Source organism: Callospermophilus lateralis, chromosome 1 (assembly GCF_048772815.1).
Source record: "Callospermophilus lateralis isolate mCalLat2 chromosome 1, mCalLat2.hap1, whole genome shotgun sequence".
In the NCBI taxonomy this organism is placed as follows: Eukaryota; Metazoa; Chordata; class Mammalia; order Rodentia; family Sciuridae; genus Callospermophilus; species Callospermophilus lateralis.
The window spans coordinates 131,304,372-131,321,532 of record NC_135305.1 but is presented as its reverse complement, the minus strand read 5'-3'; the positions used below and the strand labels follow the sequence as shown (position 1 = coordinate 131,321,532).

The following is a 17,161-nucleotide window of genomic DNA, read 5'->3' as shown; positions in this document are numbered from 1 at the left end:
AGGAGCCACTTGTCAAAAGAAACTAACTTTATTTTTAGAACCACACACGCCAAACAAAACAGCTCCTCAGGAAAAAACCCTCAGAGCCCAACTGCCACCACCAGCTTCCCACAATCCACTCCCTCAACCACCAGCCTCTCCACCTCCCACAATCCTCCTGCTCTTGAGGCCGATTGGCTGGGTCGTGTGGGCAGAGCCAAAAAAGTCCCCCAATGAGCAGCTCCGTGGCTTGAAAGGGCAGGGAAACAGCCCAATGAGCATCACCACAGAGGAGCCAATCAGCTAGATGTTGCTGGGGCCGCTGTGAGCCAATCATCAGCTGGTAGTCTGAAAGGGCGGGGAAACAGCTCAATGAGCATCTCCAATGTGTATCACCGCAGAGGAGCCATTCAGCTAGATGTTGCTGGGGCCGCTGTGAGCCAATCATCAGCTGGCAGTCTGAAAGTTTGCTGTGGCCCCTTCGGCTATGGCTCTCAACACCCAATCTCATTTTTGGGGGGGATTAGTTGGTCTGCTTTTGTTAACTGTAATAAAATGCCCCAAATAACCAACTTGTCAGTTGATTCTTTATAAGAAGGAAGGACTTATTTGGGCTCCTGGTTTCAGGACCTTCAGTCCATGATCCTTTTGTTCCATTTTGTTTGGTAAGGCCGAGCAGCGTGGCGGGAGGTCAGGGCAGAACAGTGCTGCTGACCCTAGGGAGACCCAGAAGCAGGTGTTTGTCCAACATTTTACTTGCACAGTATGAGGAGGATTCAGTAAGTGCATTGACAAGCTACGGTCAAATTATCTGCCATGAACTCCCTATCCAACCACATACACACACACACACACACACACACACACACACACACACACACACAAGCATGCAGGCCAAAAGATTTGAAAATAAGTTGACAGGCTATGGGGACCCTGTTCTTTCCTCTTTCTCTTCTCGTTTCCTGGTTTCCCTGAGCTGAGCAGCTTCCTCCTCCCTGTGCTCCCAGCATGCTGTGCTGCCTTGCCACTGACTCCAAAGCACAAGGACTGACTGATCCCTTGAAACCTCTAAAACTGTGAGTCAAAAGAAACCTTAATTCTTTTAAAGTGAATTATCTCAGGTGCTTTGCTACAGGGATGGAAAGCTGATCAACACAGTTCTTATTATTTCCAGCTTATTATTTGACTTATCACCCAAACATTTCCAAATCCTTGAATTCACAGGCAGAGTCTTTCTCCAGTGAACATGTGATTAATACAAGAAGCAACTTCCCTGCCCGGCCTGGGCCCTGTGCAGGGTGCCAGACAACCCAGATCCTTCACGGCCTCTCCCTAGGAGGGCTTGATAGGGAGATTTCGTGAGTCTACTTGCTACTTTAGAATCACAGTGCAAGCAGGCCCCCTGACCACAACCTCTCCAAATGCCTTTGGACTGTGAAAGCCACTCACAATAGCAGGGTACAGAGGTGCCTGGTGAGGGTTGTAAGTTGAGTGAGTGCTGCTTACCTATCACATCAGCTGGTGCTGCAGTGGTGGGGGAGAAATGGTTTGTACCAAAAAAAAACAGACTTAAAAGGCTCAGGTGCTCTTCCCTGTCTCCACCCCTGGCCCTGCCTGCCCCTGTAGCACTCTCTCCTTCTAGTCTCATGTCTGCCAGGTGGGGGGATCCTATTGGGATCCACTTCATACAGGTGGCAGAGATCAGGCCCAGAGAGGGACGTTAAGTCTATCCAAGCAGCTTGTGTCCTGGGTTTCCTTGGATGCCACCTCAACAGTGCCTCCTGCCTGGGAATGTCAAGATACTTAGCTGTTGACTTAAAGAGAAAATGTGCCTAAGAAGTCATTTTTAGGGGCGTCAGGAGCCAAGAGGATGAACATGTTTCTTTTTGTGAAAGCTTGTCTGTTTTTAACCTGATTTGCTTAAAACCAGCCACCTGAAATCCACCTCTGAGGAAGTAGAATGATTCCTGCCCTTTATTCCCTCTAAGAAGACATTTTTCTGACTTAACAAAGAAGCATCCTGAGTTGAAAAGGAAAAAAAAAAAAAAACCTTTTGCTGACTCGGTGTCTGGGATACACTTTTCACATTTAACAAGAATAAGTAACTATTGCTCCTACTCACGCTATAAAATGGGTCAGGAAACCGGGCACGGGAGGTGGGAGCTGGCTTGCAGGAGCAGGAGGTAACCTACAAGGCAATTATTGCCTCCTCCTTCCCAGTTCCCTTGCTGTAGACAGATGACCTTTTATAGAAAAATCTCAAAGTGGCACGTCAACTCTAGTAACTTCGCTGCATCTCGGAACAGAAAATCTCAAAAGTGGCACATCAACTCCACTAACATCGCTGCATCTTGGAACAGAAAAACTCAGTTGTGGTGTGGGATGCTCTCTATTTGCCACCTGACAGCAGAAGGCAGGAATGGAGATGGACCGCGTCCATTTCTACCCCTTTCTCCATCTTTTATCAAGGTGGCTGACCCAGGAGCCTCCTCAACTCATGTGCCTTTGGCAGAGAACCTGATTTCCAGGTTTAAAAAAAAAGGGGGGGGGGGCCCAACATGGCGGCCAGCGAGGAGGCAGCACTTTTAATGCCTCCGCAGTAACGGGAGCAGAGAGGCCCATTAATACACCTACACGCGACCTGCTGAGGGAGTTCTAGCAAAATTCCGCTGAAAGGAGACCTGCCGGGAATTAGTAAGTCTATTGGAGGGGTCAGTTTGTCCCAGACGAGTGAATCTTGGCAACGCGGATCCCGCCGGCCAACGCCAAACTCCTGCTGCCCTCATATTGCAGCGAAATTACAAACGGCCACAGCCTGCTTGGGCCCCGACCGGCCTGGCTCAGAGGCGGTTCGGCGCTGCAAATGACCACTCCCCCATTGCCTGATCGGCGCTGTGAACGACGACCCCCACCCCCCCACCCCCGCGCTCGTGTGAACAGCTCCCGTGGTGGCGCAATCCCGCTGGCTGCCACCGAACAGCCGCTGCCCACACATTGCAGCGAGCACACGAACGGCCACTGCCTGGCTGGGCCCCGCGGCCCTGGCTCTGTGAACCGCCTCTGGCGGTTCGGCGCTGCAAACAACCCCCCCACCCCCCCACCCCGCACTCGTGTGGACAGCTCCCGCCCGACAAGCGCTGTGAAAGGCCCCGCCTGCCCGGCTCTTCGAACAGCCCTGCCCGCACGGGGGAATCAGGAGTGGCACAGGACCCGCGGCGTGGAAATCCCGGCTACTGCTACCACCAGTGCTGACAACTGAGGTCTCTTGCACTAGCTTCCAGGGGCGTGGCTACCAGAGAGCAAGCAAATTCGCTGGGGGTTCTCAGCCCCAAGCTCTACAAACTTAGGGTCCAAGGAAATGGCAGACAGGGAGAATGTGCACAGGCGTTCATCAAAACAGGGCTCACAGGAGCACCAGACTTGGCGTGTAGCCAATATTGTAGTGAGCATCACCGGTGCACTCAGGATTGTTGACCTGCCCAGTCCAGTAGGAAGAGCTATTGCACAGTGACTGGCTCACGCCTACTGAGAGGAGAAGCTTGGCCCTGTGGGCACAGCTCCACCTACTGGAAGAATAGTGAATCGAACTCTAAGATTGCATTTATTAAAAATTTTTTTTTGTTTTCTTTTGTTTTGTTTTTGTTGTTGTGGTTGTTGTTTTCTTAAAAAATTTTTTTAAATTTATTTTATTTTATTTTATTTTTTAATACTAATTTTCATTTTTATTATTGCTATTATGATTTCCTTTTAATTCTTTTTAATTTTCTGTTTCTTTTCTCTCTCTCTTCTTTTCTTCTGTCTTTTCATTTCTTTTCAATTCTCATATTCCCCCTTCCTTAAATTCTACCTGCTTTCTATCATTCTCTTTGGTGACTTCTTTTCTTCCCCTATAATACCTTTCCTCCCAAGCATCAAATAAATTTATAGGAGTAAACAGTAACTCAGCAGTCAAACAGAACAAGAAGCAATATGAGCAACATGAAAAAGCAAGAAAGAAAAGGAGTACAAACAATGCAGGACAGCCTAAATATTCAGGAGGATATAGATTCATCAGAAAAATGGTCATATAAAGAACTCAAGGAATACCTTAGACAGATGGAATGGAACCTTAAAGAGGATACGAGACAGCAAATTCAAGCAGCGAAAGAACACATTGAGAATGAATTACAAAAACAGATAAAAGAAGAAGTTAAGCATCTTTATCAGGAGATGGAGATTATAAAAAAGAATCAATCAATAATCTTAGAAATGCAGGAAATTATAAATCAAATTAAAAACTCAAAGGAGAGCATCACTAATAGAGTGGAGCAAGTAGAAGCCAGAACGTCAGATAATGAAGACAAAATATATCATCTTGAAAAGAGTCTAGCCAACTCTGATAGGCTGGTTAAAAATCATGAGAGAAACATCCAAGAGATATGTGATAACATTAAAAAAACAAATTTAAGAGTCATCGGAATAGAGGAAGGTACAGAGATTCAAACCAAGGGAATGAGTAACCTGCTACATGAAATAATTACAGAAAACTTTCCAGAAATAAAAAAGGAAACAGATATACAAATTGTAGATGCATACAGGACACTGAGCATACAAAATCAAAGTAGACCAATGCCAAGACACATTGTTATGAAGATATCCAAAATACAGAACAAAGAGAAAATATTAAAAGCTACAAGAGAAAGGAGGCAGATTACATTCAGGGGTAAACCAATAAGGTTAACAACGGATTTTTCATCACAGACGCTGAAAGCGAGAAGATCCTGGAACAACGTATTTCAAACACTGAAAGACAATGGATGCCAACCAAGAATTCTGTATCCAGCAAAATTAAGCTTCAGGTACCACAACAAAATAAAAATCTTTCATGATAAACAAAAGCTAAAAGAATTTGCAGCCAGAAAACCAGCATTGCAAAGCATCTTGAGCAAAACACTACACGAGGAAGAAATGAAAAACAATAACCAAAGCCAACAGTGGGAAGTATCTCAGTAAAGACAGACGGAGGGGGGAAACCTAATCATGGAGAAACAAACTAATTTAAAAAAAAAAGAGAGAGAGAGACAAATAATCAAACATCGCTGGAAGTACAAACCATAAAGCAATAGAAACTCTAAACGTTAATGGTTTAAACTCTCCAATAAAGCGACATAGACTGGTAACATGGATTAAAAAGCAAATCCAACAATATGCTGCCTCCAAGAGACACATCTGACTGGAAAAGACATACACAGGCTGAAGGTGAAAGGTTGGGAAAAAATATACCACACACAGGGTCCTCGCAAGAAAGCAGGGGTGGCCATCCTCATATCGAATAAAATCGACATCAAGACTAAGTTAATCCAAAGGGATAAGGAAGGACATTATATACTGTTAAAAGGAACCATTCACCAACAAGATATAACAATTATCAATATTTATGCACCAAATAATGTTGCTGCGACGTTCATAAAACAAATTCTCCTCAAGTTCAAGAATCAAAGAGACCACAGCAATTATGGGTGACTTCAACACACCTCTCTCACCATTGGACAGATCCTCCAAACAAAAGTTGAATAAAGAAACTATAGATCTCAATATCACAATCAATAACCTCGACTTAACTGACATATATAGAATATATCAACCATCATCAAGTGGATATACTTTTTTCTCAGCAGCACATGGATCCTTCTCAAAAATAGACCATATATTATGCCATAGGGCAACCCTCAGTAAATATAAAGGGGTGGAGATAATACCATGCATTTTATCTGATCATAATGGAATGAAACTGGAAATCAATGATAAAAGAAGGATGGGAAAATCCTATATCACATGGAAAATGAACAACATGTTACTGTATGATCAAGGGGTTACAGAAGACATGAAGGAGGAAATCAAAAAATTCTTAGAGATAAGTGAAATTACAGACACAACTTATCGGAATCTATGGGACACAATGAAAGCAGTTTTAAGAGGGAAATTAATCACTTGGAGGTCATTCCTCAAAAAAAAAGAAAAACCAACAAATAAATGAGCTCACACTTCATCTCAAAGCCCTAGAAAAGGAAGAACAAAACAACAGCAAATGCAGCAGAAGGCAAGAAATAATTAAAATCAGAGCGGTAATCAACGAAATTGAAACAAAAGAAACTATTGAAAAAATTAACAAAACTAAAAGTTGGTTCTTCTAAAAAATAAATAAGATTGACAGACCCTTAGCCATGCTAACAAAGAGAAGAAGAGAGAGAACTCAAATTACTAATATACGGGATAAAAAAGGCAATATCACAACAGATACTACAGAAATACAGAAGACAATTAGAAATTATTTTGAAAACCTATATTCCAATAAAATAGAAGATAGTGAAGACATCGATAAATTTCTTAAGACATATGATTTGCCCAGACTGAGTCAGGAGGATACACACAATTTGAACAGACCAATACCAATGGATGAAATTGAAGAAGCAATCAAAAGACTACCAACCAAGAAAAGTCCAGGACTGGATGGGTATACAGCGGAGTTTTACAAAACCTTTAAAGAAGAATTAATACCAATACTTTTCAAGTTATTTCAGGAAATAGAAAAAGAGGGAGCTCTTCCAAATTCATTCTATGAGGCCAACATCACGTTGATTCTGAAACCAGACAAAGACACCTCAAAGAAAGAAAACTACAGACCAATATCCCTGATGAACCTAGATGCAAAAATCCTCAATAAAATTCTGGCGACTCGGATACAAAGGCACATCAAAAAAATTGTGCACCATGATCAAGTAGGATTCATCCCTGGGATGCAAGGATGGTTCAATATACGGAAATCAATAAATGTTATTCACCACATCAATAGACTTAAAGATAAGAACCATATGATCATCTCGATAGACGCAGAAAAAGCAATCAACAAAGTACAGCCTCCCTTTATGTTCAAAACATTAGAAAAACTAGGGATAACAGGAAATTACCTTGACATTGTAAAAGCTATCGATGCTAAGCCTCAGGCTAGCATCAATCTGAATGGAGAAAAATTGAAGGCATTCCCTCTAAAATCTGGAACAAGACAGGGATGCCCTCTATCACCACTTCTATTCAATATAGTTCTCGAAACACTGGCCAGAGCAATTAGACAGACGAAAGAAATTAAACGCATAAAAATTGGAAAAGAAGAACTTAAATTATCACTATTTGCAGATGACATGATTCTATACCTAGAAGATCCAAAAGGGTCTACAAAAAAACTACTAGAACTAATAAATGAATTCAGCAAAGTGGCAGGATATAAAATCAACACGCATTAATCAAAGGCATTCCTGTATATCAGCGACAAAACTTCTGAAATGGAAATGAGGAAAAACACTCCATTCACAATATCCTCAAAAAAAATAAAATACTTGGGAATCAACCTAACAAAAGAGGTGAAAGATTTTTACAATGAAAACTACAGAACCCTAAAGAGAGAAGTAGCAGAAGATCTTAGAAGATGGAAAAATATACCCTGTTCATGGATAGGCAGAACTAACATCATCAAAATGGTGATATTACCAAAAGTTCTCTATAGGTTTAATGCAATGCCAATCAAAATCCCAAAGGCATTGCTTGTAGAAATAGATAAAGCAATCATGAAATTCATATGGAAAAATAAAAGACCCAGAATAGCAAAAGCAATTCTAAGCAGGAAGTGTGAATCAGGCGGTATAGCAATATTACAGAGCAATAGTAACAAAAACAGCATGGTACTGGTACCAAAACAGGAAGGTGGACCAATGGTACAGAATAGAGGACACAGAGACCAATCCACAAAGTTACAACTATCTTATATTTGATAAAGGGGCTAAAAGCATGCAATGGAGGAAGAATATAATCTTCAACAAATGGTGTTGGGAAAACTGGAAATCCATATGCAACAAAATGAAACTGAACCCCCTCCTCTCACCATGCACAAAAGTTAACTCAAAATGGATCAAGGACCTTGATATCAAATCAGAGACTCTGCGTCTGATAGAAGAAAAAGTTGGCTCCGATCTACATATAGTGGGGTCGGGCTCCAAATTCCTCAATAGGACACCCATAGCACAAGAGTTAATAGCAAGAATCAACAAATGGGACTTACTTAAACTAAAAAGTTTTTTCACAGCAAGAGAAACAATAAGAGAGGTAAATAGGGAGCCTACATCATGGGAACAAATATTTACTCCTCACACTTCAGATAGAGCCCTAATATCCAGAATATACAAAGAACTCAAAAAATTAGACAATAAGATAACAAATAACCCAATCAACAAATGGGCCAAGGACCTGAACAGAAACTTCTCAGAGGAGGACATACAATCAATCAACAAGTATATGAAAAAATGCTCACCATCTCTAGCAGTCAGAGAAATGCAAATCAAAACCACCCTAAGATACCATCTCACTCCAGTAAGATTGGCAGCCATTATGAAGTCAAACAACCACAAGTGCTGGCGAGGATGTGGGGAAAAGGGTACTCTTGTACATTGCTGGTGGGACTGCAAATTGGTTCGGCCAATATGGAAAGCAGTATGGAGATTCCTGGGAAAGCTGGGAATGGAACCACCATTTGATCCAGCTATTGCCCTTCTCGGACTATTCCCTGAAGACCTTAAAAGAGCGTACTACAGGGATACTGCCACATCAATGTTCATAGAAGCACAATTCACAATAGCTAGACTGTGGAACCAACCCAGATGCCCTTCAATGGATGAATGGATAAAAAAAAAATGTGGCATCTATGCACCATGGAGTATTACGCAGCACTAAGAAATGACAAAATCATGGAATTTGCAGGGAAATGGATGGCATTAGAGCAGATTATGCTAAGTGAAGCTAGCCAATCCCTAAAAAACAAATACCAAATGTCTTCTTTGATATAATGAGAGCAACTAAGAACAGAGCAGGGAGGAAGAGCAGGAAGAAAAGATTAACATTAAACAGAAACATGAGGTGGAAGGGAAAGGGAGAGTAAAGGGGAATTGCATGGAAATGGAGGGAGACCCTCATTGTTATACTAAATTACATATAATAGATTGTGAGTGGAATGGGAAAATAAACAAGGTGAGAAATGAATTACAGTAGATGGGGTAGAGAGAGAAGATGGGAGGGGAGGGGAGGGGAGGGGGATAGTAGAGGATAGGAAAGGTAGCAGAATAAAACAGTTACTAGTATGGCATTATGTAAAAATGTGGATGTGTAACCGATGTGATTCTGCAATCTGTGTTTGGGGTAAAAATGGGAGTTCATAACTCACTTGAAGCTAATGTATGCTAATGTATGAAATATGATATGTCAAGAGCTTTGTAAGGTTTTGAACAACCAATAAAAAAAAAGGGAATGACCTTGGAGGCCACAGATAAAGCAAGAAGCTTAAAGCCATAGATGGTACTGGATTACCTGCTGCGAAATGTGACCGAATCAGCCAGGATCACTCCAAGTAACTGGCCTGGCTACTAAATAACCACACAGAGGCAGAAAATACCTTTTTGGGGGTTCAGTGATGGCTTCTTGACCTCAGCTCCCACAAGGGAGGCCAGAGAGGCAGGCAGAGAGAGAGAGAGAGCACACCTGAAACCCTCCAATTTAGTGAGGGGAGCCCTGCAAGAATATTTTACCCAAACAAGGCAAGGGATTGGGTGACAGCAAACAGTGAGGAGTGGCCCAGTCCCATGGGGGAAGCCCACTCCCAGAGCTGCACTTCCTTGCTTTCACACTGCAAGCAGAGGCCAGTTCCACACCTTCATTATTCAAGGCCAAGGGTAGGTGCTCAGCTCCTGTTTATGGAGGCCCCCAACAATGACCCATCAGCCACATAGTGGGTATTTTATGAAATCATAACCAGTCGCAATAGATTTCCAGGATTCCTGAGAGTGAAATCATCAACTGCAACACAACTACTGTATTAATTAACCTCATTCTAGCAATGAGAAAAAATATATATTTTGGTTTCAAATGCTTTCCCTTAGGGAACATGCAACCTTACGAACAGCGTGATTCATAATCTTGGTTCTGGGGGAAATAAATTGCAATGTTGAGGTTTGGTTGCAAAACCAGAATTGAGATACCATCTTTCTGCATAATTCATTGGGACTAAATTGGTTTCTGGAGGGGATGATAAACCCAGACAGCCTCTGACTTTTGCAATACATCTTAATGAAATGCTTCAGTAGGCTCTTATCCACGCTCTGACAGCCAATGGCTTTCCTTTTACCTGGGTCAGAGCATTTTGATTTTTTTTTTATTTTTAAATGATTTATCACTACTCTACGAAGTCAATCTAACCACTAGCACTGTACATCCTAGTCAAATGTTTAAGTTATTTATACATAGTAATTATAAAACAGGGATAGTTCAGGCATGATGTGGAGTCAAGATTACTTCTTTCAAATTTGTCATACAGAAAAGGATTCCTGTGTAAGACAGAAAAAAATTCACGTTGACAATGTTTTTAATTACTACCCTGATGCAGTGAATTGTGACCTTAGTTTCACAGTCTCTCAAGAACTTGCTCATAAAAATAATGTTTTACAGAGCATTTTGGAATGCAAAACACATTGTCATGGTAGAAAACTTGGAATTTCAAAAGAAAAATAGGCCAGACTTGAGCATCCACCCTATGCCCGTCAAGAATGGCCATTTCTTTTTGTGCAGTTGTCTGTGCTTTTACCATGTATGAACATTTACATGTGTTCCGTGGGTTTTAATGCCTGCTGTTATTGAATGCATCAGGAGAACAGATTCTGTTTTATGAACACCCAGTCTCCTTCCTATTGGCCATTGACCATAATTTCTGTCACTGTTCTATGTATCTCTTTGATAATTCCTCTGCTCGTGAACTCTTTGAATAAGTGTCCAGGCATACTCTGGGGTACTTCTGAGAAAGGGGGCTGTTGGGGTCCTCACACATTTGCCTTGCAAAAGGCCTGTGGGGAGTGGCCCCTATCTCCAGGTCCAGGAACAGTGCCCCAGGCAATGCCTTCTCCTGCCTTTGCGCCTTTGGTTGCAGAATAAGGCCTCCTGGGACTCCACATGGAACCAAAGGCCCCCATATGCACAATGGGATCAAAGCCAGTCTTCTGCAGGACAGGAGACAACCATGGAAACACCCCATCCCCAAGAGACCTGCAGAGAAACAAGCCTGCCAGATCTCTTCTGGCCCATCTGAGCTCTGGCCCTGAAAGGACAGAGAGTTCCGCCTACAAAAAAAATTGAGAAAGAGGAATCCTTAGTTATATATTTATTTTATAATTATATATACAAATATATATGCACACCTGCACACACACAACACACACACACTCTCACACACACACACACACACACACACACACACACACACACACATATATATATATATATATATATATAAAGTATAAATGACTGTACATAATAAAATTAAACATTTATTGAATGAATACATTCAATTTATTTTGAATTCATGTAAAATGTATTTATATGTATATATAAAATGGCACATATTTTATGTTTAATCATATACACACAAGCACATATAAATTTATGTACTTATTATATAAAACCTGGATATCAAAAGCATGGTAAATAGAAAAGAAATCCTTAAATTTTAACCTATTGGATTCAGGCCAAATTAATTAAAACTCTGCAGGTGTTGAGTGCTTGATTCATGTTAGAATCTGATTACTTCTATGGTCAGTACTCAGCTCAAGAGACAAGGTAGGACAAGCCCCCAGAGGCCTGCCTAAGCTCCTTCCTGTTCCATCTATTCAAAGGAATCCACTATCCTGATGTCTGACAGCCTCAATTAATTCTGCATGTGTTTTATATATATAAATGGAATTGTGCTAAATACATAGTAGTTTTTCTCTATGGACCCTGGGAAGTTCTGTGATGGACAAAAGATTTGCAGCATGCTTTTTTGTGTCTGGCTTCTTTTGCAAAACACTGTATTGCAAGTAGTTTTAGAAAATTTGTTGTTGTTGCTGTAGAGAGTTCTTGGCATGAGCACACCACAACACCACAATCTAGCTGTCCACCCTGCTTTAACACTTACTTTACAATTCTCACAAATGCTACTTGAGGATGTGCGCTGGGTAGGCAGAATTCTAGGTTCTGACAAGGACAGTTAGAGTCTTCCTGGAAGAGATGGACACAGCTGACCGTAACTTAGATAAAGATAATGGTGCGTGAGCAGTCGTCCAGCGGTTTGGGGAAGGTGAAGTGGAGGGGAGGGAAAAGTAGATGGAGTGGTCACGGCCAATGCCTCCAGAGAGAGAGAGTATTTGTACTAACACCCAAATAAAGACCAGGGATCAAGCAAAATTAAGTGGAATGGAAGATCAATCCAGAACAGAGTGGGACAAAAGCAAGCAGCCCAATCTGAGAGGAAATCTAAGCTGCTTGAGGAGCAGCAAGAAGACAGAGTGACAAGAACCTGATGCAGAGGGATGGATGGGGCATGGGGACTTCAGGTGGCCTTTGGGGGCCAGAAGGAAGAGGCCCACAGGCCATGGTGAGGGTGAGGCTGTCACTGTGGCTCTGGAGCAGGGGTGCTGTAGCCCTGTGCCCTGCAGAGAGCTCTCATTTCCTGGCTCTTTGCCGTCTGAACACCTGGCTGTCCGTAGGCAATGAAATAGGTGGGAATATAAGAGAATAAACAGACTTTATTGGGTAATGGAAAAGGGAATTTACAGTAATCCATTTTGAGAATTCTCATTTCCACTTTAGCAGATCCACGAAACACAGATTAGATTCACCACGAGCAGAGATGGAAAAGCCCAGCTCCTGCCTCCATCCCCAGTGGTCTCTGTCCTAGTTGGCTACTTTGTAGGTCAGAGCAGGTTCCAGGATTCTAAAGGGAATATCACCATGATGGCTCTTCTAACTCTGCTGAGCACAGAGTGAATTAGATGAGACTTCTGAACATGCTTTTGATTTTTTAGGGAAAAGATTCATAAGTAATTGGTTCAGGCAGAAACCATTCTCATCCTGTTGTGCCTTTAAAGATGAATTATACAGATAAGTTGTGTAAGAAACAATAATGACCGTGTGGAGGTTGCCTCTTGGGAATGAACCCTGAGCATTCACCTCTCAGTCTGTGAATCCTGTAAGAACTCGGGGCTTCTCATTTATTTCCAGTGTCACCTGCCCTCTTGTCTTATGAACCCACTCCATTGACTTTCCTCACTTATTCTTTGTGTGTCACATATTAATGCTTATTTAGGAGTGACTGCTTGCTGAGATGCTGATTTTTAAATCCGTGAAGAGGTAATGTGTGGAAAAGGAGAGGCTTTCCCTTCAGGTGAGTTGAAGAAGCTGGCTCCCACCGGTGATGTTCATGGTAGCTATCTCTTTCTTGTAGGGATGCTGAAATACCCTATTTCATTAGACTGTACATTAGCTTACTCATCCATACACCCATTAGGCAAACACTGTTGATATACAGTAAGGTCTACACATTACCTGGATGGGATTAAAAAGAGAAACCCAGTCCCTGCCCAGGGAAAACTTAGAACTGAGTATCAATGGAAGAGCATCATCTTATTTCAACTGTTAAGGAGCTATCGCAGGGGATTCCAGGGTTCTCCTTGCCCACATAGAAACACACATGAGTGTTCTACCTGAAAGACTAACCCTATTTATTCTACCTGCATTTTAACCTGATATTTTATGAAAGCATTTAAATGTTTTATTTTAAGCTATCTATTTTGCTTTTATAGTTCTTTTAATCCTAAATATCAATAAAAGGACTTTAAAATTAAAGAATAGTCAAAGGGCAGATAAAAGATGCAATTCTCATCTTTCTAAACTCATGCTATATAAAGGACCAAACACAATTGATCATCTTAATAACATGTTGAAACAAAGGAACACATTCAAAGCCACGAACTGGGAATCTGAAAGAGGCAAGCTTTCTGCATGTCTGTTTGTGATAATATGTGTTCTGCAGTGCTGTGTTATTTTCTTTTATTTTTTTCCAGTAAAATATGTTCAGGAGTTTCCAGGAAAGGGAGTAATAATAAATAGTTCACCCTTCTACATAAAATATAAATTAATGAGTTAAATGGTCAGAAAACTATAGGAAACAATTTCAAATGCACAGAATATGGGCCACCAAGGGTAGTGAGTCTTGAGAAAATGAAAAATAATGAGGTGAATTCCAGAACTGTCCCAAATGCTGCTTTTAGAGGGTGTCCACAGGAAGGGAGGGAGAATGCAGAGTGAGGCTGTCTACTGCAAAGTGAGCAGACAGACAAGAGGGTCCAGGCAGCTGAAGGATGCAGAGCAAAGTCTCTGGAGACCTGTGGGGGTCCTTCTAGCTGTCCAGCAGGGTGCTGACCTGCACATGAAGGAGAAACCAACCAAAGCCCTGGGAAGGGCCACATAGAAGAGTCAGGGAGCAGGACCATGGTACCATGCGAAAGCCTGGGGTGGTGTCTGCCACATCAGGGAAACAAAAAGACCTCAAAATTCAAATGGAAATAAGGTGGGGCACTTTATAAGGTCTGCAATTCAAACTGGGAAATAACTAGCTCTTAGCTCTAAATTCATGCTGCCCTAGTCCTTCTGAAGAAATCCTACAAGCCTAACAAAACGGATCTAGTGATTTCTGAGTCCTTTAATAGTGTTCCACAACAAACACAGTTTATGAATATAGAGAAATAAAATGTGTGTGGCTCTCCATGAGAAAATTTTATAGTATTTTGCTTTCAGTTAAAAATTACCGGTCATGGAGAAGCGGCTGCAGCACCAAGAGGAGGCAGAAGGCAGACATGGAGAAGCTGTCGCGTGGGCACCATGGCCGGGATTACCACCATGGAGGCGGTGAAGCGCAAGATCCAGGTTCTGCAGCAGCAAGCAGATGATGCCGAGGAGAGGGCTGGGCGCCTCCAGCGGGAAGTTGAGGGAGAAACGCGGGCCCAGGAACAGGCTGAGACAGACGTAGCCTCCTTGAACCGAAGGATCCAACTGGTTGAAGAGGAGCTGGACCGTGCTCAGGAGCGCCTTGCTACTGCCCTGCAAAAGCTGGAGGAAGCAGAAAAAGCTTCTGATGAAGTGAGAGAGGTATGAAGGTTATTGAAAACTGGGCCCTAAAAGATGAAGAAAAGATGGAACTCCAGGAAATCCAACTCAAAGAATCTAAGCACATTGCAGAAGAAGCAGATAGGAAGTATGAAGAGGTGGCTCTAAGTTAGTGATTATTGAAGGAGACTTGGAATGCACAGAGGAACGAGCTGAGCTGGCAGAGTCCCGTTGCCAAGAGATGGATGAGCAGATCAGACTGATGGACCAGAACCTGAAATGTCTGAATGCTGCTGAAGAAAAGTACTCTGAAAATGAAGACAAATATGAGGAAGAAATAAAGATTCTCACTGATAAACTCAAGGAGGCAGAGACCCGCGCTGAGTTTGCTGAGAGATCGGTAGCCAAACTGGAAAAGACAATTGATGATTTGGAAGATGAGCTGAAATGCACCCAAAAAGAGCACCTCTGTACACAAAGGATGCTGGACCAGACTCTGGTTGACCTGAATGAGATGTAGAGCTCCCCAGTCCCGCCCTGCTGCTGTTCCTCCTTCTGATCCTGACTCTGCTGAGGCCAGCCAGCCGGAAGCTGACCTTGAAACTGAGGGCTGATCTTTAACTAGAAGGCTGCTTTCTCCTTTCAACACCCCCTCGACCCCCACCCCCTTGTCTTTTTCACCAAACTGTCTCTGCTTCTTCCCAGAGATTCCAGCTGGGCTAGAGGCTGAGCACCTTTGGGAACAACATTTAAGGAGATGTGAGCACATTGCAAAGTGTCTTTAAAAGCATGTTGTGATGTACACATTTTGTAATTACTTTTTTATTGTTACAGTAACCATTTGTAGAACATCCCAAATAATTTCATAGCTCTGAAGCAGCAATCTAATTCCCTTCTCACTTTTGGAAGGTAACTTTCCAGCTTAATACCTATTGCCCTCTCCATAGATGGGGAAAAGAGAAATGGACCTGCCTTACTGAGAGTCAAACAGAGCCCAGGGAAAGACTCTACTATGGCAAACCTCATTGCTCTGTGCAAAGTACCAGTCAAACTAGAAAGGTGATTCCAAGAGGAGTTCACCAAAAAACAAAAATCTTGCTATTCTGGTTTTGTTTTGTTTTTAGCTTTAAGGTATCTTTAGACAACTGTATTCTTATTTTTAATTTTTTTTTTCATCAGAAATGACCAAATTAACATGGTGAGACCTCTGAGACTTTTTGTTTTTCTGGTGCTGGGTATTGAACCCAGGGCCTCGTGCTTGTTCGGCAAATGCTCTACCACTGAGCCATATTCTTAGCCCTGAGACCAAATTTTTCTCTCATCTCTACCCTCTTCCCAAGTGTTCACAGAATGGATCATGGGCCTCTTAATCTTGCATGACCACTTAATTGCTCTCCTGCCTGCTTGAAAAAAAAAAAAAAGAAAAAAGAAAGAAAGGGAAGGAGTTTGACCCAGTCTAAGTTTAATTCCATTGTTAATTTGGTAAGGACTTCCTTCAGAGTCCGATTTACCCTTTCCACTTCCCTGAAGCCTGGGGGCAATATGGACAGTGGAAATGCCACTTGAAGGAGAGGGCTTGAGAGACCTTTTGTGTGACCCTCAAAATAAACTCAGGGCCATTGTCGGATTGTAGGGAAGTGGGCATACCAAACCTGGGGATGATGTCTGTCAGTAAGATTGAAGCTACAGTGGAAGCCTTTTTATTGGAAGTGGGAAATCCTTCAACCCAACCAGAGAAAGTGTCCACAAAGACAAGGAGGTATTTAGTGTGCCGTACTGCAGGCATGTTGGTGAATTCTACCTGCCAGTCAGTAGCAGGAATGTGTCCCCGGGCTTGGTAGGAGGGAAACGGTTTAGGCCTTAAAGGAGTATGAGGATTGGTCCGCTGACAGATCTGACAATTGGAGGCTATATTCTGTAGCATGGCTTTGTCAGAGGGGGTGAGGGAGAAGAAGCTCTGTAAAAAGAGGGTCAAAGACTGAGAATTGGAATGGAATAGAGTACAGAGGAACTCAAAAAGATCCTTGCTCTTACTGGAAGAAGTAGGGGCTTCAGATGGACAGTCTAAAGTGACCATTATATGTCCCCCAGGGGCGTCATAATTGGAAGTGATAGCAGCCATTTGTGCCGCCTGGTCAGCTTTGATGTTGCCCTCAGTGATAAGAGAGTTGTTCTTCTGATGGGACCTACA

At 42.3% G+C, this 17,161-nt stretch overlaps 1 pseudogene; it reads left to right on the top strand.

The window, feature by feature from the left end:
• Positions 1-14,745: 14,745 nt before the first annotated feature.
• On the top strand, positions 14,746-15,490 carry LOC143407269 (uncharacterized; annotated as a pseudogene).
• Positions 15,491-17,161: the final 1,671 nt, after the last annotated feature.